Genomic DNA, 20662 nt, shown 5'->3' with positions numbered 1-20662 from the left:
GAGTCTAACTGACCTGGAGAAAGGGAAATACCCAGCTCCAGTTCCCTCTAGCCATCCTGCCCCATCTAAGTGCGGGGTGGGGGGGGGACCAAGAGGCCCTTGTAAAGTCCATAGTCCAGAGGCACAGGCTCATTAAAAGACCAAGACCTATCACAGGACCATGGGACATTTCCTCTCCCCTACCCCTCACCACCACATTACAAAAGCCTGTTTACTACAGTTCCTTTTACCTAGTATATCATGTCCTGCTTTCAACAAAAATGACAAGGCATACTAAAGGCAAAAAAAAAGAGCAAGTATCAGAACCAGGGTCAGATATGGGAGGAATGTTGTAATAACTAGATTCGCAATTAAAAATAACTATGATTAACATACTAAGAGCTTTAATGGGAAAAGTGGACAACATGCAAGAACAGATGGGTAATATATGCAGGAAGATGGATATTCTAAGAAAGAATCAAAAAGAAATGCTAGAGACTAAAACACTGTAACAGAAATGAAGAATGTCTTTGATGGGCTAGTTAGTAGAATGGACATGGCTAAAGAAAGAATCTCTGAGCTTGAGGATATGTGAATAGAAACCAAAAAGTTGAGAGAAAAAAGACTGAAAATAAACAAAACAGAACAGAATATCCAAGAAATATGAGACAATTACAAAAGGTATAACATACCCACGATGGATACACCAGAAAGAGAAGAGAGAAAGGAACGAGATAAATATTTGAACAAATAAGGACTGAGAATTTCCCCAAATTTCAGACATCAGACCACAGAATTAGGAAGCTCAGAGAACAACAAACAGGAAAAATGTGAACAAAACAAAACAAAAAACTACAGCTGGACATAGTATATTCAAACTGCAAAAAATCAAAGAAAAGAAAAACATTTGAAAGAAGCCAGAGGAAAACACCTTATCTACAGAGGAGATAAGAATTACATGGCTTCTCAGAAACCATTCAAGCAAGAAGAGAGTGCAGTGAAATATTTAAAGTGTTGAGAGGAAAACCCTACCAAGCTAGAATTCCTTACCCTGCAAAATTATCCTTTGAAAATGAAGGAGAAATTTTAAATTTCTCAAACAAAAATTGAGGAAATTTGTTGCCTGTAGGACTGCCTTGCAAGAAATGTTAAAAGTTGTTCTTTAGAGAGAAGGAAAATGATATAGGTCAGAAACTCAGATCTACATAAAGAAAGGAAGAGCATTAGGGAAGGAATAAGTAACAGTTAAAAAGAATAACAGATTAAAAGAGAAAAAAATATTAAAATAATCTCAATAGAGTTAGGAAGGATGTTTCATGAAATTAAGCTTACATTTATTATGTGTTTAAGAAAGACTTCTGAACAAATTAGGAATGGAAAGAAATTGTGTTAATTTGATAAACTGTATCTTAAGAGGAAAGAAGGAAGGACTGTGACAAGCATCTAATTTTATGTGAAAATTCTAATGTGTTTAAGAACAGGAAAAAGAAAAGACAAGAAAAAAGCCTGCTGTCACCACTTCTATTCGGTATTATCCAGTGAAATAAGGCAAGAACTGTAAAACATAAGGATTGGAAGGAAAGAAATAAAGCTGTCATAATTCAGAGTTAATATGACTGTCTAGTAAAAAAAATTCCTCCAAAAAAGCTACAGGCATATTATTATAATGAATAAGAGAGTTTAGCAAGTTTGCTGGAACAAAATCAATATGGAGAATTTAAATTTACTTCTGTAAATCATCAACAGTAGAGAAATAATGATTAGCCAAAAACCGACTTAAAATAAAATTGAGTACTAGCTTGTGACTTTCCATAAAACCACTAGCTGAAATATTGATTGAATTTACTTTGAATCTATGCATCTATTTTGGTCAGAATCGACATCTTAACAATATTGAGTCCTCTGATCCTTAAAAATGGTATAGCTCTCCTTTTATTTGTCTTCTCTTTTTCCCTCAGCAATTTTGGAGATTTCATTGTACAGGTCTATCACATATTATTTTGTTCAGTTATCATTCATGCTATTGTAAGTGGTAGATTTTTTCCAAATGGTTGATCACTAAATTCACTTATTTCTAGTAGTTTTTACCCTATGGTTATCACAAAGATAACATTATAGTACATCAGCAGAGAGAGATCAATATTTTAACAACTGGTTATCCTTATGGAAAAAGAAATGAAATTGGATCCTTTACTACACACACACACACACACACTCACAATTTCCACTGGATTAAAAACTTTAGTTTGAAAGGCCAAACTATAATATTCTCAGGAAATGGTCCGGACAATCATATTTATGATATTGGGATAAGGAAGAATTTCTTCAAGAAGATACAGAAAATTCAGTTGAGAAGAACAAGGTTAATGAATTTGCATATATTAAAATTAGAATTTTCGGATTTTCAGTGCACAGAGAAGCAGCACTGAATAGGAGCTGGGATCTCACACTTGAGAGATTAATGCCCTGGGTTTGAACCCTGGCTCTGCCACTTACTACCATTGTGAACTTCGGCACATTACTTACATTCCCTGCCTCTCTTTTCTCAAAAGTAAGGTAAGGTTGATAATAGTTCCTACATCATAGAGTTGATTTGAGGATTAAGTGAGTTATAATAGGTAGTAAGTGTTGTGTCATTATGTAAGTGTCTGTAAGATAAAGTTTTAAATAAGACATCAATGAGAGTTAAAAGTCAAGCTAAAAACTGGGAGAGGATACTTGCAGCACTTAATAACTGACCCAAAGTGTTAGGATATTTATCTGTTTATCTCCATCCATCCACCCATCCGTCCATCCATTCTCTTCCTACAACTCAAAATTAAAAGACATTGAGCAAGAGACATAACAGGCACTTCACACAGAAGGAAACAAAGACTTTGAGGAAAATTTGTCATTGTTTAGGAAAGCTAAAGATGCTCTGATCTTATGACCCAGCAACTTCACTCTTTAGAATATACCCTGAAGAAACCATTATTCTTGCATGTCAGGTGATTTATACAAGAATGCTTATGGCACTGCCAATACAACACTAAAACAAACAAACAAAAACGATGCAAATTTCCATCAACAGTAGATTGGGTAAATAAGTTGTGTAATTCAATTTTTAGAAAATGAACAGTTAAATCTATCAACCTGGATGAATCTCAAAAACACAATATTAAGCCCCAAAAAGCAAATCACAGAAAAATTAATGCAGTTTGAGTCCACTGATATAGAGTTAAAAACAAGCAATATGAAAACAACATGTTGTTTAGGTTATAAACATAAGTGGTAAAACAAAAAAGAAAACCAGAAGAATGATACAACACAACATTCAAGCTAGTTACCTCTGAGGGAAATGGTAGGTATGGGAATAGCATAGGAAATGGGGCACTTCAATTCTAATAGAAACGTTCTGTTCCATCTATCAAATTGCATTACTGGTACTAGGGTGTTCATTGCATGATTATTCTTTATCTGCTCATATGCTTTATACCATATTTATTGTATCTACTCAATTTTTGATAAAACAATAGCAATCCATGCTAAAGTTATCACTAGTAGTGGAGAATTATGATGTAACTTTCAAGTGACCACAGAAGGAAAAAAGGAACAGATTTTGATCATGTAGCAAAGGGCAGGAGAAAGAAAATAAAGAAATCCCCCAAAACCTGGGAGTTCTAAAGTCAAAACAGAAGGTGGCACAAATAAAATTGGCCAAAACAGTTATAACAACTAATGTTCATTAAACTCGCTTATCATAAGGCAATGGTTCTCAGATTGTTTCAAAAAACAAAATTCAGCTATATAAAGAAGTGTATTCCAGGAAAATACAAATGAACAGAACAAAACAAAGAATAGCAATATAAGCACTAGCCAAAATAAAGCTTTTGAGACAGAAAGTTTTAATTTGGGCAAAGGGGTTCATTTAATTTTCCAAAATTATAAAAACTTCATTGAAAAGAGTATAGTTATGAATCAGCCAATTAATAATCTCACAATATACAGCCGTTCCTTATTATTCACAGAGCCCATATTTGCGAATTTGCCTACTTGCAAAACTTTATTTATAACCCCCAAATCAATACTTGTGGCACTTTTGCAGTCATTCACAGACGTGTGCAGAGTGGCATAAAAACTGGGTCTCCCGATGTGCAGTTAACCGCTGAGGTCAAACAGGGTTTCACCTGTTTCAGCTCTCAGGCTGTAAACCAGTGTCCTTCCCATGGTCTATTTAGTGCCATGTTTTTCACATTTTTTTAATGCTTTTGTTGGTGATCTCCCCATTTAAAATTACTCTAAACAAAGAGCTGAAGTGTGAGTAACATCCCTAAGTGCAAGAAGGCTGAATGTGCCTTATGGAGGAAACAGGGGTTAGACACGCTTCATTCAGATGTAAGTTATGGTACTGTGGGCCATGGGCTCAATGCTAATGAATCAAAAATGCATATTCAATAAGGTGTCTTTAAACAGAAACACACATAAAACAAGCTTATATATTGATTGATGGACAAAAATGTTGTGATCAGAGGCTTGCAGGAACCTAACTTAACATTCCCCTCGGAGCAATGACTTAGTATTTGCTAATTCAGTCTCCCGGGTACTTTTAGAACGTAACTACTGCAAATAATGAGAATCAACCATATAAAGCAAAAAATCATAATCCCAGCAGGAGGATTTAACATGAATCTGAGACGTCAACAAATCAATTAGATTAAATTTACTTAAAATATAGAGAACCTAACAATAAAGTACAATAAACTGATTTTGGCCTCTAGCTTTCTTCTCTGCCCAAAGTCATACAATAACGTCCATAGAGATGAACTTTCCAACGCTCCAGACCCCTGGATCCTTACCCCTTCAACAACTATGTCCAACTCAGTCACCCCCTCCCCTGGTTACATTTTAGATAGTCATCACCAAAAACTGCACTGTCTCTAAAATCTTGAGTTTAAACACCCCACTCTCTGTCTGCCACCCTTGTTCTACCTACATCACTAAATCACAAACCCCCATGGCCCCCAATTCTTCAGCTCTTTGGAGGCTGCCAAAATACTGGCCCTGTAACTTTCTGATTGCTTATTTCTTCCTCCCTTCCCTGTCTAGCCCAAAGTCCATGACCTCTCATTGTAATCATTCCCTTGCAAGTACCGCCAGCTCCCTGGTTCTCTTCCGGTCTCTCTCCAGGGAAAGATCTCCCTCCAAGGCTTTATTTGGCCAGTAGCTTATGATCCTCTAGGACTTTGCCTGAGTGTAAGTTCTTCTGGTGGCCTTTCCTGACCACCCCATGCAGAGTGCAGTCTGCTATCTCTAGCTCAATTCCTTTTCCTTGCTTCTTTCATAGCACTCATAGCAACTTATATTTTATTTGAGGTGTACTCTTTTCTCCCTGTCTCTTGCACTAAAACATAAGTTCTATCAGGACAGGGACTCTGACTATCTTGTTCTCCCTACATTCCCAGTACCTACCGTGATTCCTTGCACATATTAGAAACTCAATAAGGAATGGTTGTACAAAGGAATGATTAGCAAATTTTCTAAGCCTATTAACAATGTACATTATTTCCAAGTGTCTGTCTGTGGAATGATTACAAAATTTGATAACATATAAGGACATAAATATACCTTAATTCAGTAATAGTATAAATTATACCATCCAATTATTTCACCACAATGTAATAAAATCAAATATATAATAATTGACTCTAACCCACTGGAAATCTAAAAAACTCTATTTTCAGTAACTCTTGGGGAAGAAAAAGATAAAATGAAAGATTACAACTAAATGACAAACATTTTAGAAATTAAAGAACACTATATATCAAAATCAACTGCATGGATCCAAAACTATCTTCAGAAAAATGTATAGTCTTAAATGCTCTTGTTATTAAGCAAGAAAAATAATAAATTAACTGTGTTCATGGGAAAAAAGCTGAGAAAAAAAAAGCATTGAAATGAACAAAGATAAATGAGAGTTAAATTAATCAAGGTAAAAACAATATATTGGAGACAAAAGGGGAAAAAAGAAAATTATTTGAACATATTAATAAAATAGATAAACTTTTGTCAAGTGCACTCAAGGTAAAGGAGATAAAGCATAAACAAGGAGAGATAAAATTGGGCACAAATGCACAGGGAGAAAATTAATTTAAGAGTCTTCTTTTAGCTAAACCTTCTTTTTTTTGCTTTCTCTAGATCTTTGCCTAGGAGCCAAGCTCGACTGGAGAGAGCTGTGCAACAGTCCACACAATGGTTTTTCATAAAGGCAAAGGTTCAGCTTCAAAAGGATCTCCCCAGTGCCCCCCCAAATGGAGAAAGTTTCTCTGTCCAGCCCTCAATGACAAGGTTTTTACACTTTCCGTTTGGGCCTCCCCAACTCCCTGCCAGCTTCCTTACAGCAATAGCCTGACCTTTACCTTCTCAGAAAAATTACAGCCACATTACCCTTTAACATGAAATAAAACCAAAAAGTATAATAAGGAAAAAGTAAGCAAAATTGACTCTAACTCCACAAGCTCTCTGTCTGTGTCATTCACTCAGGCATCTCAAGCACCTAAGACGGTGCTTGGCTCAAAGTTATTGCTCAAAATTCATTAGAGGAGCAAGTGGATACCAGGTATGCACGTCCCCACCCATTCAAACTCATTCTCTCACCACCCTCTTCTGATTCAGTGAAAGCAGTGGCCCTCTTCGCAACCAAGACCAAGTCTTCTCCCCATGCTTGAACTCCTGCCCCTCCCAGCTTCTCAGGGGTCTTACATTATCAGTTATCCTGTTTCTCTTATTCATAGTCTAAACCACACTCTTTCCAACAGCTTTTAAACATGCTTGAGAGTCTGTTCCACTGAAAACATAACTCTCCTTCAACCAACATCTCCCCTCCAGCTTGCATCCCTCTCCCTCCTGTGCGCTTCCTAGAATTCTTAAAGAACAGTTTCCATTTGCCACCATACGCTCCGGACTGTCTCCTTCTATCTGTTGTTCACATCAAAGCCTAACTGGGTTTTATAAGAGTGAAAAGTAAGCTCTACGTTTTTTCTTAATAATGTTTATTTTTGTATTATACAAATAATATGTATTAATTGTAGAAAAATTTAGAATACACATAAGGATGTATTTTTTTGAATAATATAAAACCATATACAAATGCAATAACCAGAGACAGCCACTCCTCCTTAATATCTTGCTGCAAGCTCTTCCTGGCTCTTTCTTTGTTTACGGTCCTTGATCTGCATGGCGTTGACATGCAAAACTTCCAGCTACCGTGGTTTAGTTATAACCAACAACATGGTTCAAATTTCAGTTTTCTTGTTGTATTAACTGTAATTGCATAAAGGGCAAACTTTGCTTCTCGCTCTTGGGCCCAGCAACCACTTCACAAATAATAGATATGCATCATGATCAGTGGCCAAAGATACTATTTCCTTCAAAGTCTGTCAGTGATGGGTCTCTGTGCATTTGTTATTCCATTCACACAGACAGCAAACTTTGCACCTGTGTTGCCTCCCTATCTCCCAGGGATAAAACCTCTGTTACATTTTTCAAAAATGAATAACTGAAAGAGGAAATTGGCCAAAAACGTGAAACTTCAGCAAAAAAAAAAAAAACTTTTTAAGGGATGATGTTGGAAGTGAAATAAGGATAGAATGAATGTAACTGGGTTATGGAAGAAATAGCGGACCACTGGAATGTTGACACTGCTGCCATTGAAGAGGAACTAAGTGAAGGTACATTTATAGACACAAATGTGGAATGTAGTTCTAATGAAAGGATGAAGATGTCCCAAAGGACGTGATGCCACCAAGTCTCTCCATTAAGGAAACTCTCAGACACATGTCATGACTTTGATGGTGCAAAGAATAAAATGCTGGAAGGTGACCCAGACTTTAAAAGGAGGATAACAATTCACCAAGACATAGAAAAGATGCTTGTTCCATATCATACGTTATATGACGAGAAGGCAAGTGATATTCAAACTACTACTGATAATTTTTTAAAGAAATGAAACACTTTAATTCCCAGTGCTTCTAATGTTTTAAATTAGAGTATACTAAATAGAGATTAATTTTACTAGTTTTTCATTTCTTTATACAATTAAAACAGGTTGTAGGGAACAGCTTGCATAATCCATTTTACAGGCTGCACTACCATGCAAAGAAAGGGCTGCCTGTTCTCTCATCCATTCTCTCTCTTCTCTTCTCTCTCTGTTTCTCTCTCATATCAGTACATGCACTGTAATAAAAATGGTACCATAATAGAAATGTTGTGAATCCTACTTTTTTGCTTCACATATATTATTTCCATGTCAACACCATTTGGCATTCAGTGAATGCAAAACATACCACTGGCTCTGGCATCATTCATACAGTGATTTATTAAGACAACATTTGAATTATTGCTTTTGCTTTATGATTATGAAAAGTGCTACAATACGCTGCCTAAAAGTAGAATTGCTAAATCAAAGGGTAGGTGTGTGTATTTTTTAATTAGATAACACAATACTGAACTGAGTTTCTGAGAGTTACACCAATTTACACTTCCTCCTGGAGTGAAAGAGAACCACATCAAAAGTTGGTATTTGTAATCTTTCTAATATTTGCTAACCCAATCAGCGAAATATTTCTTTTCATTTTTTCAAATTGTTGGACTAAATTAAATTTGTGTTGGAGCAAAACACGACACCATGGCAAATTTCTATTTCACATTAGAAAGTATAAATGTTTAGGTCAGATAGTTTAGAGATACATATACTCGAAGAGGCCTTTTTGTAGTTCTCCAAAGACCTTAACTGTTGTATAGCAACCAGTGATACCTCTGTCTTCATGGACTAGAAAATAGAGGTTACACGGGAACAGAATACCAGTTTTGGATTCTGTTTATTGTTCTTTTCACTGGCCTGTTGGCTACAGATGTTTAGAAGTTCACAGTGGTCCATATGGGTATCTATGTGTACTAAAGATGCTTCTAACATTGGAATCCCCAGAAAAGAGAGTAGGGATAAGTAGATATTGGTTAAGGGACTGGTTTTACATTTAAGACTCTAAACATAACACTGAGAATGCAAAGGGGTGAGAACAAAAGTAGGTGTAAGTTAAAACTAAGCAATAAATCAAATTTATTTCAATATCAAAAGGTTAATTATAAACTTCAAAATATAATAATAACTTCAAAGATAAGCAATAACTTCATAGTTTATTCTGTTGTGAAATAATGTCCTTGCAATTTATGATATTTGGCTAGCAGAGTCATTTTTTAATAATTGAAAAAAATTTAATATTAGAAGTGTTTAAATTTCCAATTACTCTTGAATCCTCAGAAGGTCTGATAACATGAGACCTCTCATTCCCACATGGCAACTGTAGACAGGGGTTGGAAATGTAGGTGCTTCCCTTACAAAGGGACAAGGTCCATAGTTTTCAGCTCACTTTCTTTATTCATTTATATTCCCTGCCTACCTTTTGCTCAAGAGAGTAAACCAATCTTGAATTTCCTTATGATTTATAATACTAGGGGAAAGAAATGAAAACTTATGATGAACTCTGATTAGTGTAGCCATTATACTTGAAAGGGGCAGCAAGTAAGTTTATCACTCTCTTTAGACATTTTATTTCAGGGAAATGATTTTTTTTCTTTAATATTTTTCCATTGAGTTCTTTCTGACTAGCTGCCCAATCAGATGACCTAACGCTTAAACACTGTGAGTTAACACAGTATCTAGGGGTTACATAGATTTCTACCAAATCTTCCATGGTCCTGATGCAAGCACTTATCAGACTTGATGCCAGTGTGATCTGCACTGTGGCTGAGAAACCTAGTCCTTTCATGTAGTATCCCCACTAACACTAGTCCACTTTTCCCTAAGAAAAGTGTATAATCTGCTTGAAGTCACTCTCAATACTTTGTGGGAAAGTTTCAACGTCCTCTGTGAAGGGTTAGGCTCTTCTCCTCTAACTGTAAATGATTTGCTTCCGAATTGACTGGGCTATGACAAAATTCTCAAAATACATGTTTCAGATAAGTAAGTCAATTTACTTAGTTACTTACTGTATGTTCTTCAAAACAACCATCACCAAGCAAGACGGGCACTGTGCTGGCTCTGCCATTTCTATAAAAAGATTCTAGAGAACTCTACATTCGAGTCTTATTCATTTTTCACACGTTAGAAAGAGAGAAAGGCATTTAGCTGGTTTTCCATGTGAGGAATAGGATCCATTAGGACAATTAATAGAGACACGAACAATGCAAGCTTAGAATGAGACTTCCCAGCCCCCTAAAATAAAAGCTAATTAATCAAGGTCATTCACCCCTTTCTTGATGATCTCATGGCACAAGGACTGTTCCTCAATAAAAGCTCTTTTTCTATTCTGTGACTTACTACAGCCACTCGTGTACTAATTGTCAGAGGCCTGTATCTTCAGCATCTTTAGATGCACCACATTAACTAGCTCCTTGGTCTGCCCAAAGCAAGCCTTCAGTAAATGCCAGCAATCCACTGACTGACTCACACAGTGCCTAACTGAATACTCTTTATGCTCCTGCTCTGGGCAGGTACATCTCTTTCCTCCATCAAGTTGATTCCTGTGTCCCATTAGCTCTAGTGACTTTCTGTCTGATCTACCCTTCTCTCTTCATCCCTCCCTCCTTGGCCCAGGATCAGGGATGGGCCACCTCTCACTTGGACTCTTGCAATCTCATTCCTATTGTCCTCCCTGACACTGTCGTCCTTCTAATACTAAATTCTGAACATGACACTCCCTTTCCAACTCTTCAGTGCCCTCCCCTCCCTGCAAAATGAAAATTCTTGGGATAATATAAAAGGTCTGCCCACCTGTCCATCTGTCTAACTTACATTTCCCGTTAAACCCAGGATCTTATTGTAAATTACAGTATAACCAAACAATGTTCCAACATGCCACCTCTCTGAGATCCTTTCTTTGGGTAGGCTGTTTCTTTGGCCTGGAATTTGCACCCCTACCTGTGGGCCTGGGCAACTGCCACTCATTCCTCTCTGCTCCAAACAGCCTCCTCTGAAACCTTCCCCTTACTTCCCTAACAAGACACAGTTGATCTCACTTCACCTGGCGCACACCTCCAATAGAGTACGCCTCACATTGTAATTGAATTTGTTTGGAAGTGTTTCTCACTCATAGACTGTGAATTCCTCCAGGGAAGCAGCTGTCTCTCTTCTTATTTGAATCCTTGGCACTTGTTACTAACAGGTTGAGGGAGCTCTAACCAGAGAAGGCACTCAATTCCAATTCATCTTGATTGAATGCAAGAAAGGACAAGGGTTGACTAGTCATTTCCTTGAAAACTTCATTCATCTATTCATTCATCTATTCATATTCTGTATTCATCCATTTATTGACTGCTTCCTAAAAATGGGTAGATTATTGTAATGGACACTCCTGAGAGGCTTAGTAAAAACGAGGCCACTTCACTTGTCAGGCCAGAGGCACTGAAAGCCAAGCTAACACACTTCAGAGTTTTGCTCAGGGACAGTGTAGGCCAATTATTAGGGACAATACGTAAATATAATAAAGAGAATAATGCACATCACCATCATCATCATCATAATGGTATCTCACATGTGTACATCACTTCACAGTTTATAAAGAACTTAGATGTTTGCAACCCAGTTATCACAATTTAAATCACTAGAAATACTTGGGAAGGGGGTTCTGGGTTACGATCATCTCTAATTTACTAACATAAATGAGGCTTAGAAAGATTACGTGGCTTGTCTAAGTTTACTTCGTGTGATAGCCCAGTTCTTTACCCTTTCCTGTACACATACCTTTAGCCATCAAACTTTGCAGTTCTTCCACTTAGACTCTGGCTCTACCTACATAACTTACTTTGACTAATGGGATGTCAGCAAGCATAATACCAGCAGAGGTTTGAAAAGCTGATGCACACCTGGGTTTCCTTGCTCTTGCCCTCTGCCATCACCACGGGAAGCACCTGCCCGGGCTAGCCTGTTGGTCCCAGAGGAAGGAGGGAAAATACCCAGAGCAGAGACTAGTCACCTCAGCCATCCAAACCATGACTATATAGACAGCTAAGAATCTAGACACGTGAGTGAACTGGGTCAAGGCTAGAAGAACTGCTCAGTTTGGCCCAGACTAAGTCATTACCCTCAGATTCATGAACTAACTATACGCTTATTATTTTAAGCCACTTAATTTGAAGGTGGTTATATATAAGGGATTATTATGACAATCTACCCAGTTAATAAAATTAAAACCAGGACTAGAGAAGATTCTTATTGCAGTCATTCTTTACAGATATTGGCAAATCTGTAGACATTAGGTGCCTGGGTATTGAAGGTTGAACATATCCATTTCAAGAGTCCAGGTGCCTCTCCATTTCCTGGGGACTATAGACCTTGTGTAGTCCTGTGACTCAGTGAGAGAGTGCAGATATACTTCTTTATATCATGGACAGCTCATAATTTTCTAACTTCCAAAGTATCTCTCCTCTCAGAAAAACATGTTTTTATAGCGTAATATACCAGGCTATGCTAAATTGTGATTTGGAGACCAGTTGGAGTTAGATGAAGGCACTCACTCATGGGAGGCAGTTCCTGGGTCAGAAAAGGGAGGAAGGAAGAGACGGATGAAGAGGCCAGTAGGAGATGTTTTTTCCCAGCCCCTCTAGCAATCAAGTATAATTAACCCAGGGAGAGAGGAAGGTCATGACACAGGATCCGGAACATGGGATTTGGCCAGCTGGGTCAGGACAAGAGGATGCACGTGGAGGCAGAGATAATGCTTTGGGGCCCAGGTAACAAAGACTCTCTTATAGTGGAACTCAGAATATGACTCTCGTGAAGGGAGAACAGAATGCTCTTCAGTAGCCCTGGACCTTGGCAGCATTTGTTGTGCTGGGCAGAACCGCTCTTGGTGGAGACATGGTACACTTAGGGGCTCGGCATCCGTGGTTCTGAGCGAACCACGCCTCATGCCTCACCACATGTCTCGTGGGTACCAAACACTAGCGAGTGGTCAGGGACAAAATCCAGAAGCAGTGTCCTCCGGGCTAAATGGAAAATCAGAAATAACCAGGTGGCTCTGAAGTGGGTGTTAAGGCCCTGCGTTTATGTATGTGGGAACTAGGGACAACAAAGCCAATTTTAGTGTGAAAATCAGCGTTTAATCTAGAGGCTAGGGATGCCAAGAGGCTCAGCTTCCAACTACTAAAATTAAAATTGAGAGTGCCGAGAGGTAGCACGCAGAGTCAGAAGGCACTGGCGGCGGGGTCAGCTTCCAGACCGTAGCAAGTATTTACTGAGCACCTGCCTAGTGCTTGGCAGTGAGGTTGATGCTTGTGAGAAAGACAGGACGAACTGAACCTGAGCTTAGTCCTCAAGGAGTTGGACTGGCCCAGAGGAGAGAGAAATTCAACGGAAGTAACTCTACACCAGACTTGACCTTGCCAATGGACCTGGTTGGTTTTCGTTATGCAGCCCTGGCGGCATCCGTAAGCATTTTGGGATATAAGCAGAGAGGTGGCGTTCCATCTTTGATTGCTGGTCTTTCTGTTGGATTTTCGGCTGGTTATGGAGCTTACTGTGTCTCCAATGACAAGCGAGGTGTAAAACGATCACTGTTTACAGCTTTCTTCCTGGACACCACAATGGGGGTGAGGTTTAAGAGATCCAAGTAAATCATGCCAGCTGGGCTGGCTGCAGGTTTAAGCCTCACGATGCTTCTGAGACTTGTCTTATTGCTGCTCTTGTCTCACTCTGAGAATTCGGAGGAACTGAAACCTAAATTTGTGTCATTCTGATGTAACGGGCAGAGCCTATTCTTTGTATTGAAAAGATAAATTTCAATATGGAAAGTTCAACATGGTCTTATTTTATGTTACAAACTATAAAAGACATACCGTCACCTCTAATATGGACAATAGTTTAAGGGTTTTTTTTAAACAAATGGTTTAACTGTTTTCTAATTATCACATACTGGTTTCATGAAAGATATTTAATAAATCGTGATACACTCTTTGATTTGCTGTCATGTTTTATAGATGTGGTATTTTTTTTGATAGTTCCAAATACTCATGTCTGAAATAAGTTTAAATTAAACTACAACTTATCAGATGATGGAATGCCCCTTAAGTGGGCTTCACAGAATGCTAATGTTATCTATTTGTCATTTGTGTTATATTTGAAATCATTTTTTTTCCATTTTAATTGTATTACTGCCTTTTTTTCCTTAAAAAACTTCAGCCTCAGCACACTCTGTACCAACAGAACGTATTCAGTATTCAAATAAAACACATTCTGTTTTAAAAAATTAAGTTAAATTAAAATCGAAATGTATCTCCATGATGTAATACCACACCTAACGGAAGGAATCAGATGAAAAAAGATAATATGAAGTGTCGGCAAGGATAAGAAACATGCACTGTCACACAATGCTGGTGGGAGTGTAAATCTGAACAACCGCTACTGTTGAGCAATGTCTACCAAGGCTGACTTATTCAAATCCTCTGACTCAGCAATCCTCCTTCTAGGTATAAGTCCAACAGAAATATGTCCCTCTGTCCACCAAAGACATGTATAAGAAAGTTCACAGCACCACTGTTTGAACAGGGAAAAACTGGAAAACAGCCACAATGCCCATCGATAATCACACTGGATGACTAAATTTTGAAAGTCACACATGGGATACTATACAGCAATCAGAATGACCTACAACCACCCCCAATAATCTGAATGGAGCTCACAAACGTAATACTGAGCAAAGGATGACACCAAAGAGACTTAGTGTATGATTCCATTTATAGAAAATTTGAAAACAGCCAAAATGAGTCAACGCTGTCAGAAATGAGGATGCTGTTATCCTGGGGAATTGGGTAGTGGTGTCCAAAAGGGGCATGAGGTGGGCTTTTGGATGATGGTCATGTCCTGTTTCTTGGTGAGAGTGCTGGTTACATGGATGCTTTTAGGTTGTGAAAATTAATTGAGTTGCACACTTATGTATAGTTTTCCATGTGTATGTTATACTTCGATAAAGATTTTAAAACTTGGAATTAAACATCAAGTCGAAGTAATATGATGTGATAAAAATTTGGTTGTCTTACAAACAGCTGACACTGTGTAGTGTTGATAGTGTCGGCTATTTGTAAGACAACCAAATTTTCTTTTTTTGGCCACGCCTCATGGCTTGCAGGGTGCAGGATTGAACCTGCACACTCAGCAGTGAAAGTGTGGAGTCCTAACCACTGGACCACCAGGGAATTCTGACAACCAAATTTTTATTTCAGCAAATAATGCTCTCTGAATTTTAGCTTTCTCATTTTAAAAGTGGGGAAAATGATATCTGTTCTATTCATATGGTTGATTTGAAAATCAAGTGAGTTAATGGATATAAAAAAACTTCATAAACTGTGAAAATGTATACACATGGAAGATATTCCTGTTGGAAAAAGGTAGGGGACGTTTTGATTTTAATTTTTAAATGACTTTTCACTGTTAAGGAATAGCTCCCTTTGGCAAATGATAGTAATTGTAAATGTTTTGGATCAACTTTTAAAAAGCAGGTTTGTCAATTATATAATGGTCTTTAATGTACCCAGATTGTTGCTTTTGTTTCAGAAAACAGAAAATTACATGATAGCTTGTAAATGGCACATTCAATTTCACACACTGAGAATGCTTGAAAAGTAAAAGGTCCACGTATAATGCAGGAACTCAAATTTAATGGCATCAAATGATACATAATTTGATTCGTTCAGTCACGTTTCCAGAAATTAATCACTGAGTGTTAGTGTCTTTCTGTCCTTTGTGACTTGGTTTGTCAAGAGAAAACTGCCCTTTTTGCCATATCACTACTAATCAGCATTAGATGGTTCTCTGGATTTAGCATTTCAATCCAGTGCTCAGCATCTGGAAACATTTTAAAAGGTCAGACTGCTACTCCCTTATTCAATTTACTAAAGTTTCACAAACATAATGAGCTTCCCAAGATGCTTAGAAACACCTTTAGAAATCAATGGAAACTTTGTTAGAGCAAAAGTTGGGAGAAAACATTAGGAGAGGAAATCGGAATGAATGATATGTAGCTTCTTCCTTTCCCGCTGATGTTTTTTCTCTAGATCAGAGTGCCTGAACAGTACCACAATTGACCTTTTAGGATGGCTAATTCTTTGTGGGGTGGGAGCTGCTATCCTGTACATTATGTTTAGCAGCAGCCCTGACCTCTAACCACCTGATGCCAATAGTCCCCTCCCCCCACATTGTGACAATCAAAAAGGTCTCCAGCCATTGCCAAATATCTCCAGGAAGGGAGAAGGGGTTAAAATTTCCTCCAGGTGAGAACAACTGCTCTGAATGGAAATCTGCTAATGCCTTTGTCTTCAGATCTTCTCCAAGACGTTGACACCTTTGTACAATTTTCCCAAACTTTCTGGAAACAGTCTGGATGTAAGGTGCCCTGCTAAGGTGTGCAAGTAACCGGGTGGTTTGGCAAACCCATGTTGTTCTCTGGCACAGTGGGTCACTGCCTGCTGTGAACATCTTTAGAGCATACCTCCATTGACAGCATGACATTTTGAGAAGATCAGAAAGGACTAGAAATCAGAGGACAAGAGGCAATCACTGAGGGGAATGAAGATAATACTCAGGTCTGCCTGGGAAGGGACTTGATGACGCCTCTCCGTGTCTGTGTTTACCTGGTGCATGTGGAGCTGCCCTGCTCACATCCCTTCACACTTACTGGTGCAAAACGCCTGTCTTCCAGATGCCAGCAATTGAGATTCTTTGCCTTTTTTCTGGCCACTGAACCACCTTCAGCTCATAAGCAAAGGTTGAATGGAAGTGCAGGGAAATCAGTTTCCCTGGGAGCAGAACCTCAGTCTTTGATGGACTGGATGAGAATTGATGGATAACAATCCCAGCTCCCTCCAGCCTCGACTGGGACATCCCTGCTGTGTGTTCCCCACTCGGTCCCCCCAGTCCCCCACAGGACTGAGCTCCAGCTGGTAACCTGGCTGCGTCCCACTCATTGTTTCACTTCCCCGCTTCACCCTCAGTGTTTCCTTGGATCACCTCCAAACACACTACTTGCACTTGAATCCTGTTTGGAGGTTTGGTTCTGAGGAAAATCAAAGCTAAATGGTCTGGTGGGATATGACTTTTTGCTGTCACATTCTGGAATATTCCAAACCCACAAAGCTAACCTTGGGAGAATTAGACTCCACAGGGCTTCTCGGGGTCCAACTTATTTGATCAGAAAGAATACCTTCTCCAGCTTTATGGGGAGTTGCACAGTAATAACCCTTTTTAGAAGGGCAAACAGCACAATACAAGTAGGTGGTGTTTTATTCGTCTGTTTTTTGTCATTCACTCATGTAGGCACAGAATGTTGCATGGTAACTCACAGCTCTATGAACTGTAATTTACTCTTATAAGGTTATAATCTAGTAACAAACAATTCACAATGCCTGTTTAAAGGGAAAAAGAAAAAAGGTTTCTATAGGACTCTGAACCTCCACAGATGCCAAGTAAGCAAAGCCAGAGAAGGAAATGTACTTGCTTATTTCTTAAAAACATAGCTCAGTCATATAATCAAGTGATAATACACAATGCCTCTTACTTTAATGTCTGGGTTTAAGAAAATCTCTCCATATAACTCTTTAGTATGTTTTCCTCAAAATTCAACCGGGAATGGTTTTACATGATGAATTGAGCGATCAATTACGAGGTGAAAAACACACGTGTGAACTACAAACGTTAAATGGATAACAGACAAGTAGGAAGTGTTTATCAACAGCTGTATGCATATGAGAACTTGTTACTTAATCTTTTTGAAATCAGGTTTAGAATTCTGATGAAATACATAGCATTTAAAACCTTTTTAGAATTCAAGACTGCATAGTGTTTTAAACATATCTGTTTACTGATTGTTGGGTTAATCAAAGACTGTATTCATTTTTGTTATTTACCCATATAATCAATTTAAAAAAGGTTTTAAAAGTGTAAAAATGACTAAACCTCAAAGAAAAGTTCTACAAGACAGAAAGATACCGATAAAACTTGAGAGAGATCCCATTTACAATAGGGAGAGATAGTCAACACTGCAATTACTGAAGAGATTAAAAAAGAAACCTTGCAGAGTAAGAACAACTGGAAATGTATGGAATCAAATGTGATAGGACTAACCAAATAAGACCTAGGCATGGCAGATTAAATTAAGTAATGCCTGTATCCATTCTGGGCTTGCCAATGTGGCTTACTTTGGCTAATGAAACAGTGTCAACTTGATGTAATCAGAGGCTTTAAAATGTGCTTGGGTATTTTCACAGTTTCTGGAGGGCCACCACTGCTCTGAGAACACACCTGGGCTAGCCTACTGGAGACGAACAGACCACGAGGAGCAGTGCTGAGCTATTCCAGTTGACCATGCTAGACCAACTAGTTCCAGGCACCCCACCTGGCCTAGAAGCAGAACTGCACAGCAGACCCAGAGATTCGATGGAAGCAATAAAGGTTGTCTTAAAGCCACTAATTCCTAGAGTGGTTTATTACTGAGAGGTATTAGATATACCTGATATGTTAGGTACAGATAATCAACAATGACTGGAGTAGAAAACAAGGTGGGAAATTTTTGTCATGAATGTGAGTTAGCTCTTATACTGGCAGTAGGATGTTGAGTGCAAGAGTTAAACATATTAAATAAATGTAGGCATCATAGAAAAGTTTTGTGATCCCATTGTCAGAGGTGTTTCTCTATTAGGAGGTTTTCTAAACAATCATAAAGTAAAAATGCCACAGAACAAATACAGAAGTGCCAACACACAACAGTTCTCACCAAGCACTGAAGTAAATCTTTACCTGGAATTGTCCATGTTACATCAGAACTCATGGCCTGAATAATCAAAGCTTGGAATTTTATTAGCAATTGTTAATTTTATTAAGAAATACTAGTGATGCACATGTGCCACGTATGCTATATATGCTACACCGCTAGTATGTTGCAGCATGATTTTTAAATGCTATTGGTTTCAAGTAAAGAACAACTGACACCGGTCTCATAATATTTAAGTTTTGATAATGCCTTAAATAAAACTAGTGATTCTCAAACTTAGTTGCATATTAGAATCACCCGAATTTCTTTTTTCATCCCAGTGCCCAGGTGATGCCCTAGAGCAAATACACTAGAATCATGGGACCATGACACAGGCATCAACATTTTTTCATCTTTTCTCAGGTGATTCCAATGTGCAGCCACTTTTGAGAACCAACAACCTAGTCCTAGATCTGTGCTGTCCAGCTCGATAGCAACTAGTCACATGTGGCTACTAATTATTTGAAATTGCAGTCTGAATTAGGATGAGCTGTAAGAGGAAAATACAACCAGATTTTGAAGATGTAGTATGAAAGCAAATGTAAAATATTTCATTAATAATTTTTTATATTTATTACATGATGAAATGATAATATTTTGAATATTTGGATTAATGCATTATTGAAGTTAATTTCACCTGGTTTTACTTTTTAAAATATTGCTAGAAAATTTTAAATTTCATATCTAGCTCAAATTTGTGGCTAACATTTCTTTCTTAGCACTGACCTAGACTGTCCCATTAAACTAGAATATAAGGGATATAAATAATTTTAATATTCATGTGACTTTACAAAACCTTGCTTAATGTAGTATGTGTTTACATTCTGGAAAACTGGATATAATTTTCTGTAGTGTAGGAGGTTCATTTTTAAAGAAACAACCCTCTATAACCCAGTACTGGGTTTGTCGCACAGTTTTTGTCGTTGCTTATGCAAAATAATTTACATGCATTTAATTTTTATGATTATACTCAATTTAATATTTTAAATGTCATATTGATGGAACATTTACTTAGGATTTAAAACTACAGGTATAATTAAAATGTGCAAAAGTCATCTTATTGAAAAGTTGTGTGTCAATGACATTTTGTCAGCGGCATAAAATATTAAAGGGAGGTAGAACTGGAAAAAATAATAGATATTGTGCCTGCTAGCCATTTTATTTTATATTTTTATTTTTCATGATCAAATATTCTTACAATAAGAAATATTTATATTGCCAATCTCTTTACTGAGTAGGCAACATTCTACTTGTGATACTCAACAGGTTGAATTCTTTTGAATAGTATTAATTTTAAAAAATCATGGAGAAAAAAAAAATCATGGAGAGAGGATGCTGTGTATATCTGTAGTGCAGAGCTATGTATTAGTTCTAATTTTAAACCATTTAATGTGAGCACATTGGTTAATTCTGCAAGGCACCATTCCAGAGTTGGTAATTTTAAAAAAAAATTTGGCCCAGGATTTATTTTAACTTATTTCACATCTCCTATTATCATCATTATTATTCATCAGATGATAATTAACATCCATGGCTGGAGGCTATTCCTTTCAATTTTATTAAAACTCTTCCTTTTCTAGTATAGAGTTTCCTTCAATCCCAGATTAATTTATTTCCCACTCACTGTGGCAAAGCTCCTGAAATGAATATATTCACAAATTCTTATAATAAAATAACATCCTAATTATTTAAAAATTACTAAAATGCTGTGTATTTCCCCTAAATCACTTGCTTTTGTCAGTCCTGCAGTTGGCTTACTCTCATCCACAGTGGAATATTTCATTCTCAGCCAAAAGGAAAACGGGGGTCACAGCATGACAGCCCTGGCTACAGAACAAACATGATGGCCA

The 20662-nt window shown here is 37.7% G+C and overlaps 1 long non-coding RNA gene and 1 pseudogene across 1 annotated transcript in view; one reads left to right on the top strand and one right to left on the bottom strand.

Moving 5' to 3' along the window:
- The window catches only part of LOC132593541 (uncharacterized), a 189399-nt gene that overhangs the window by 165361 nt on the left and 3376 nt on the right, over window positions 1-20662 (bottom strand). The gene's annotated exons all lie outside the window — the stretch shown is intronic.
- Window positions 13399-13749, top strand: LOC115861498 (transmembrane protein 14A pseudogene; annotated as a pseudogene).

The sequence above is a fragment of the Globicephala melas genome, chromosome 15 (assembly GCF_963455315.2).
Source record: "Globicephala melas chromosome 15, mGloMel1.2, whole genome shotgun sequence".
NCBI lineage: Eukaryota > Metazoa > Chordata > Mammalia > Artiodactyla > Delphinidae > Globicephala > Globicephala melas.
Note: the sequence above shows the minus strand (reverse complement) of the source record. Positions and strands in the feature narration are given on the sequence as shown.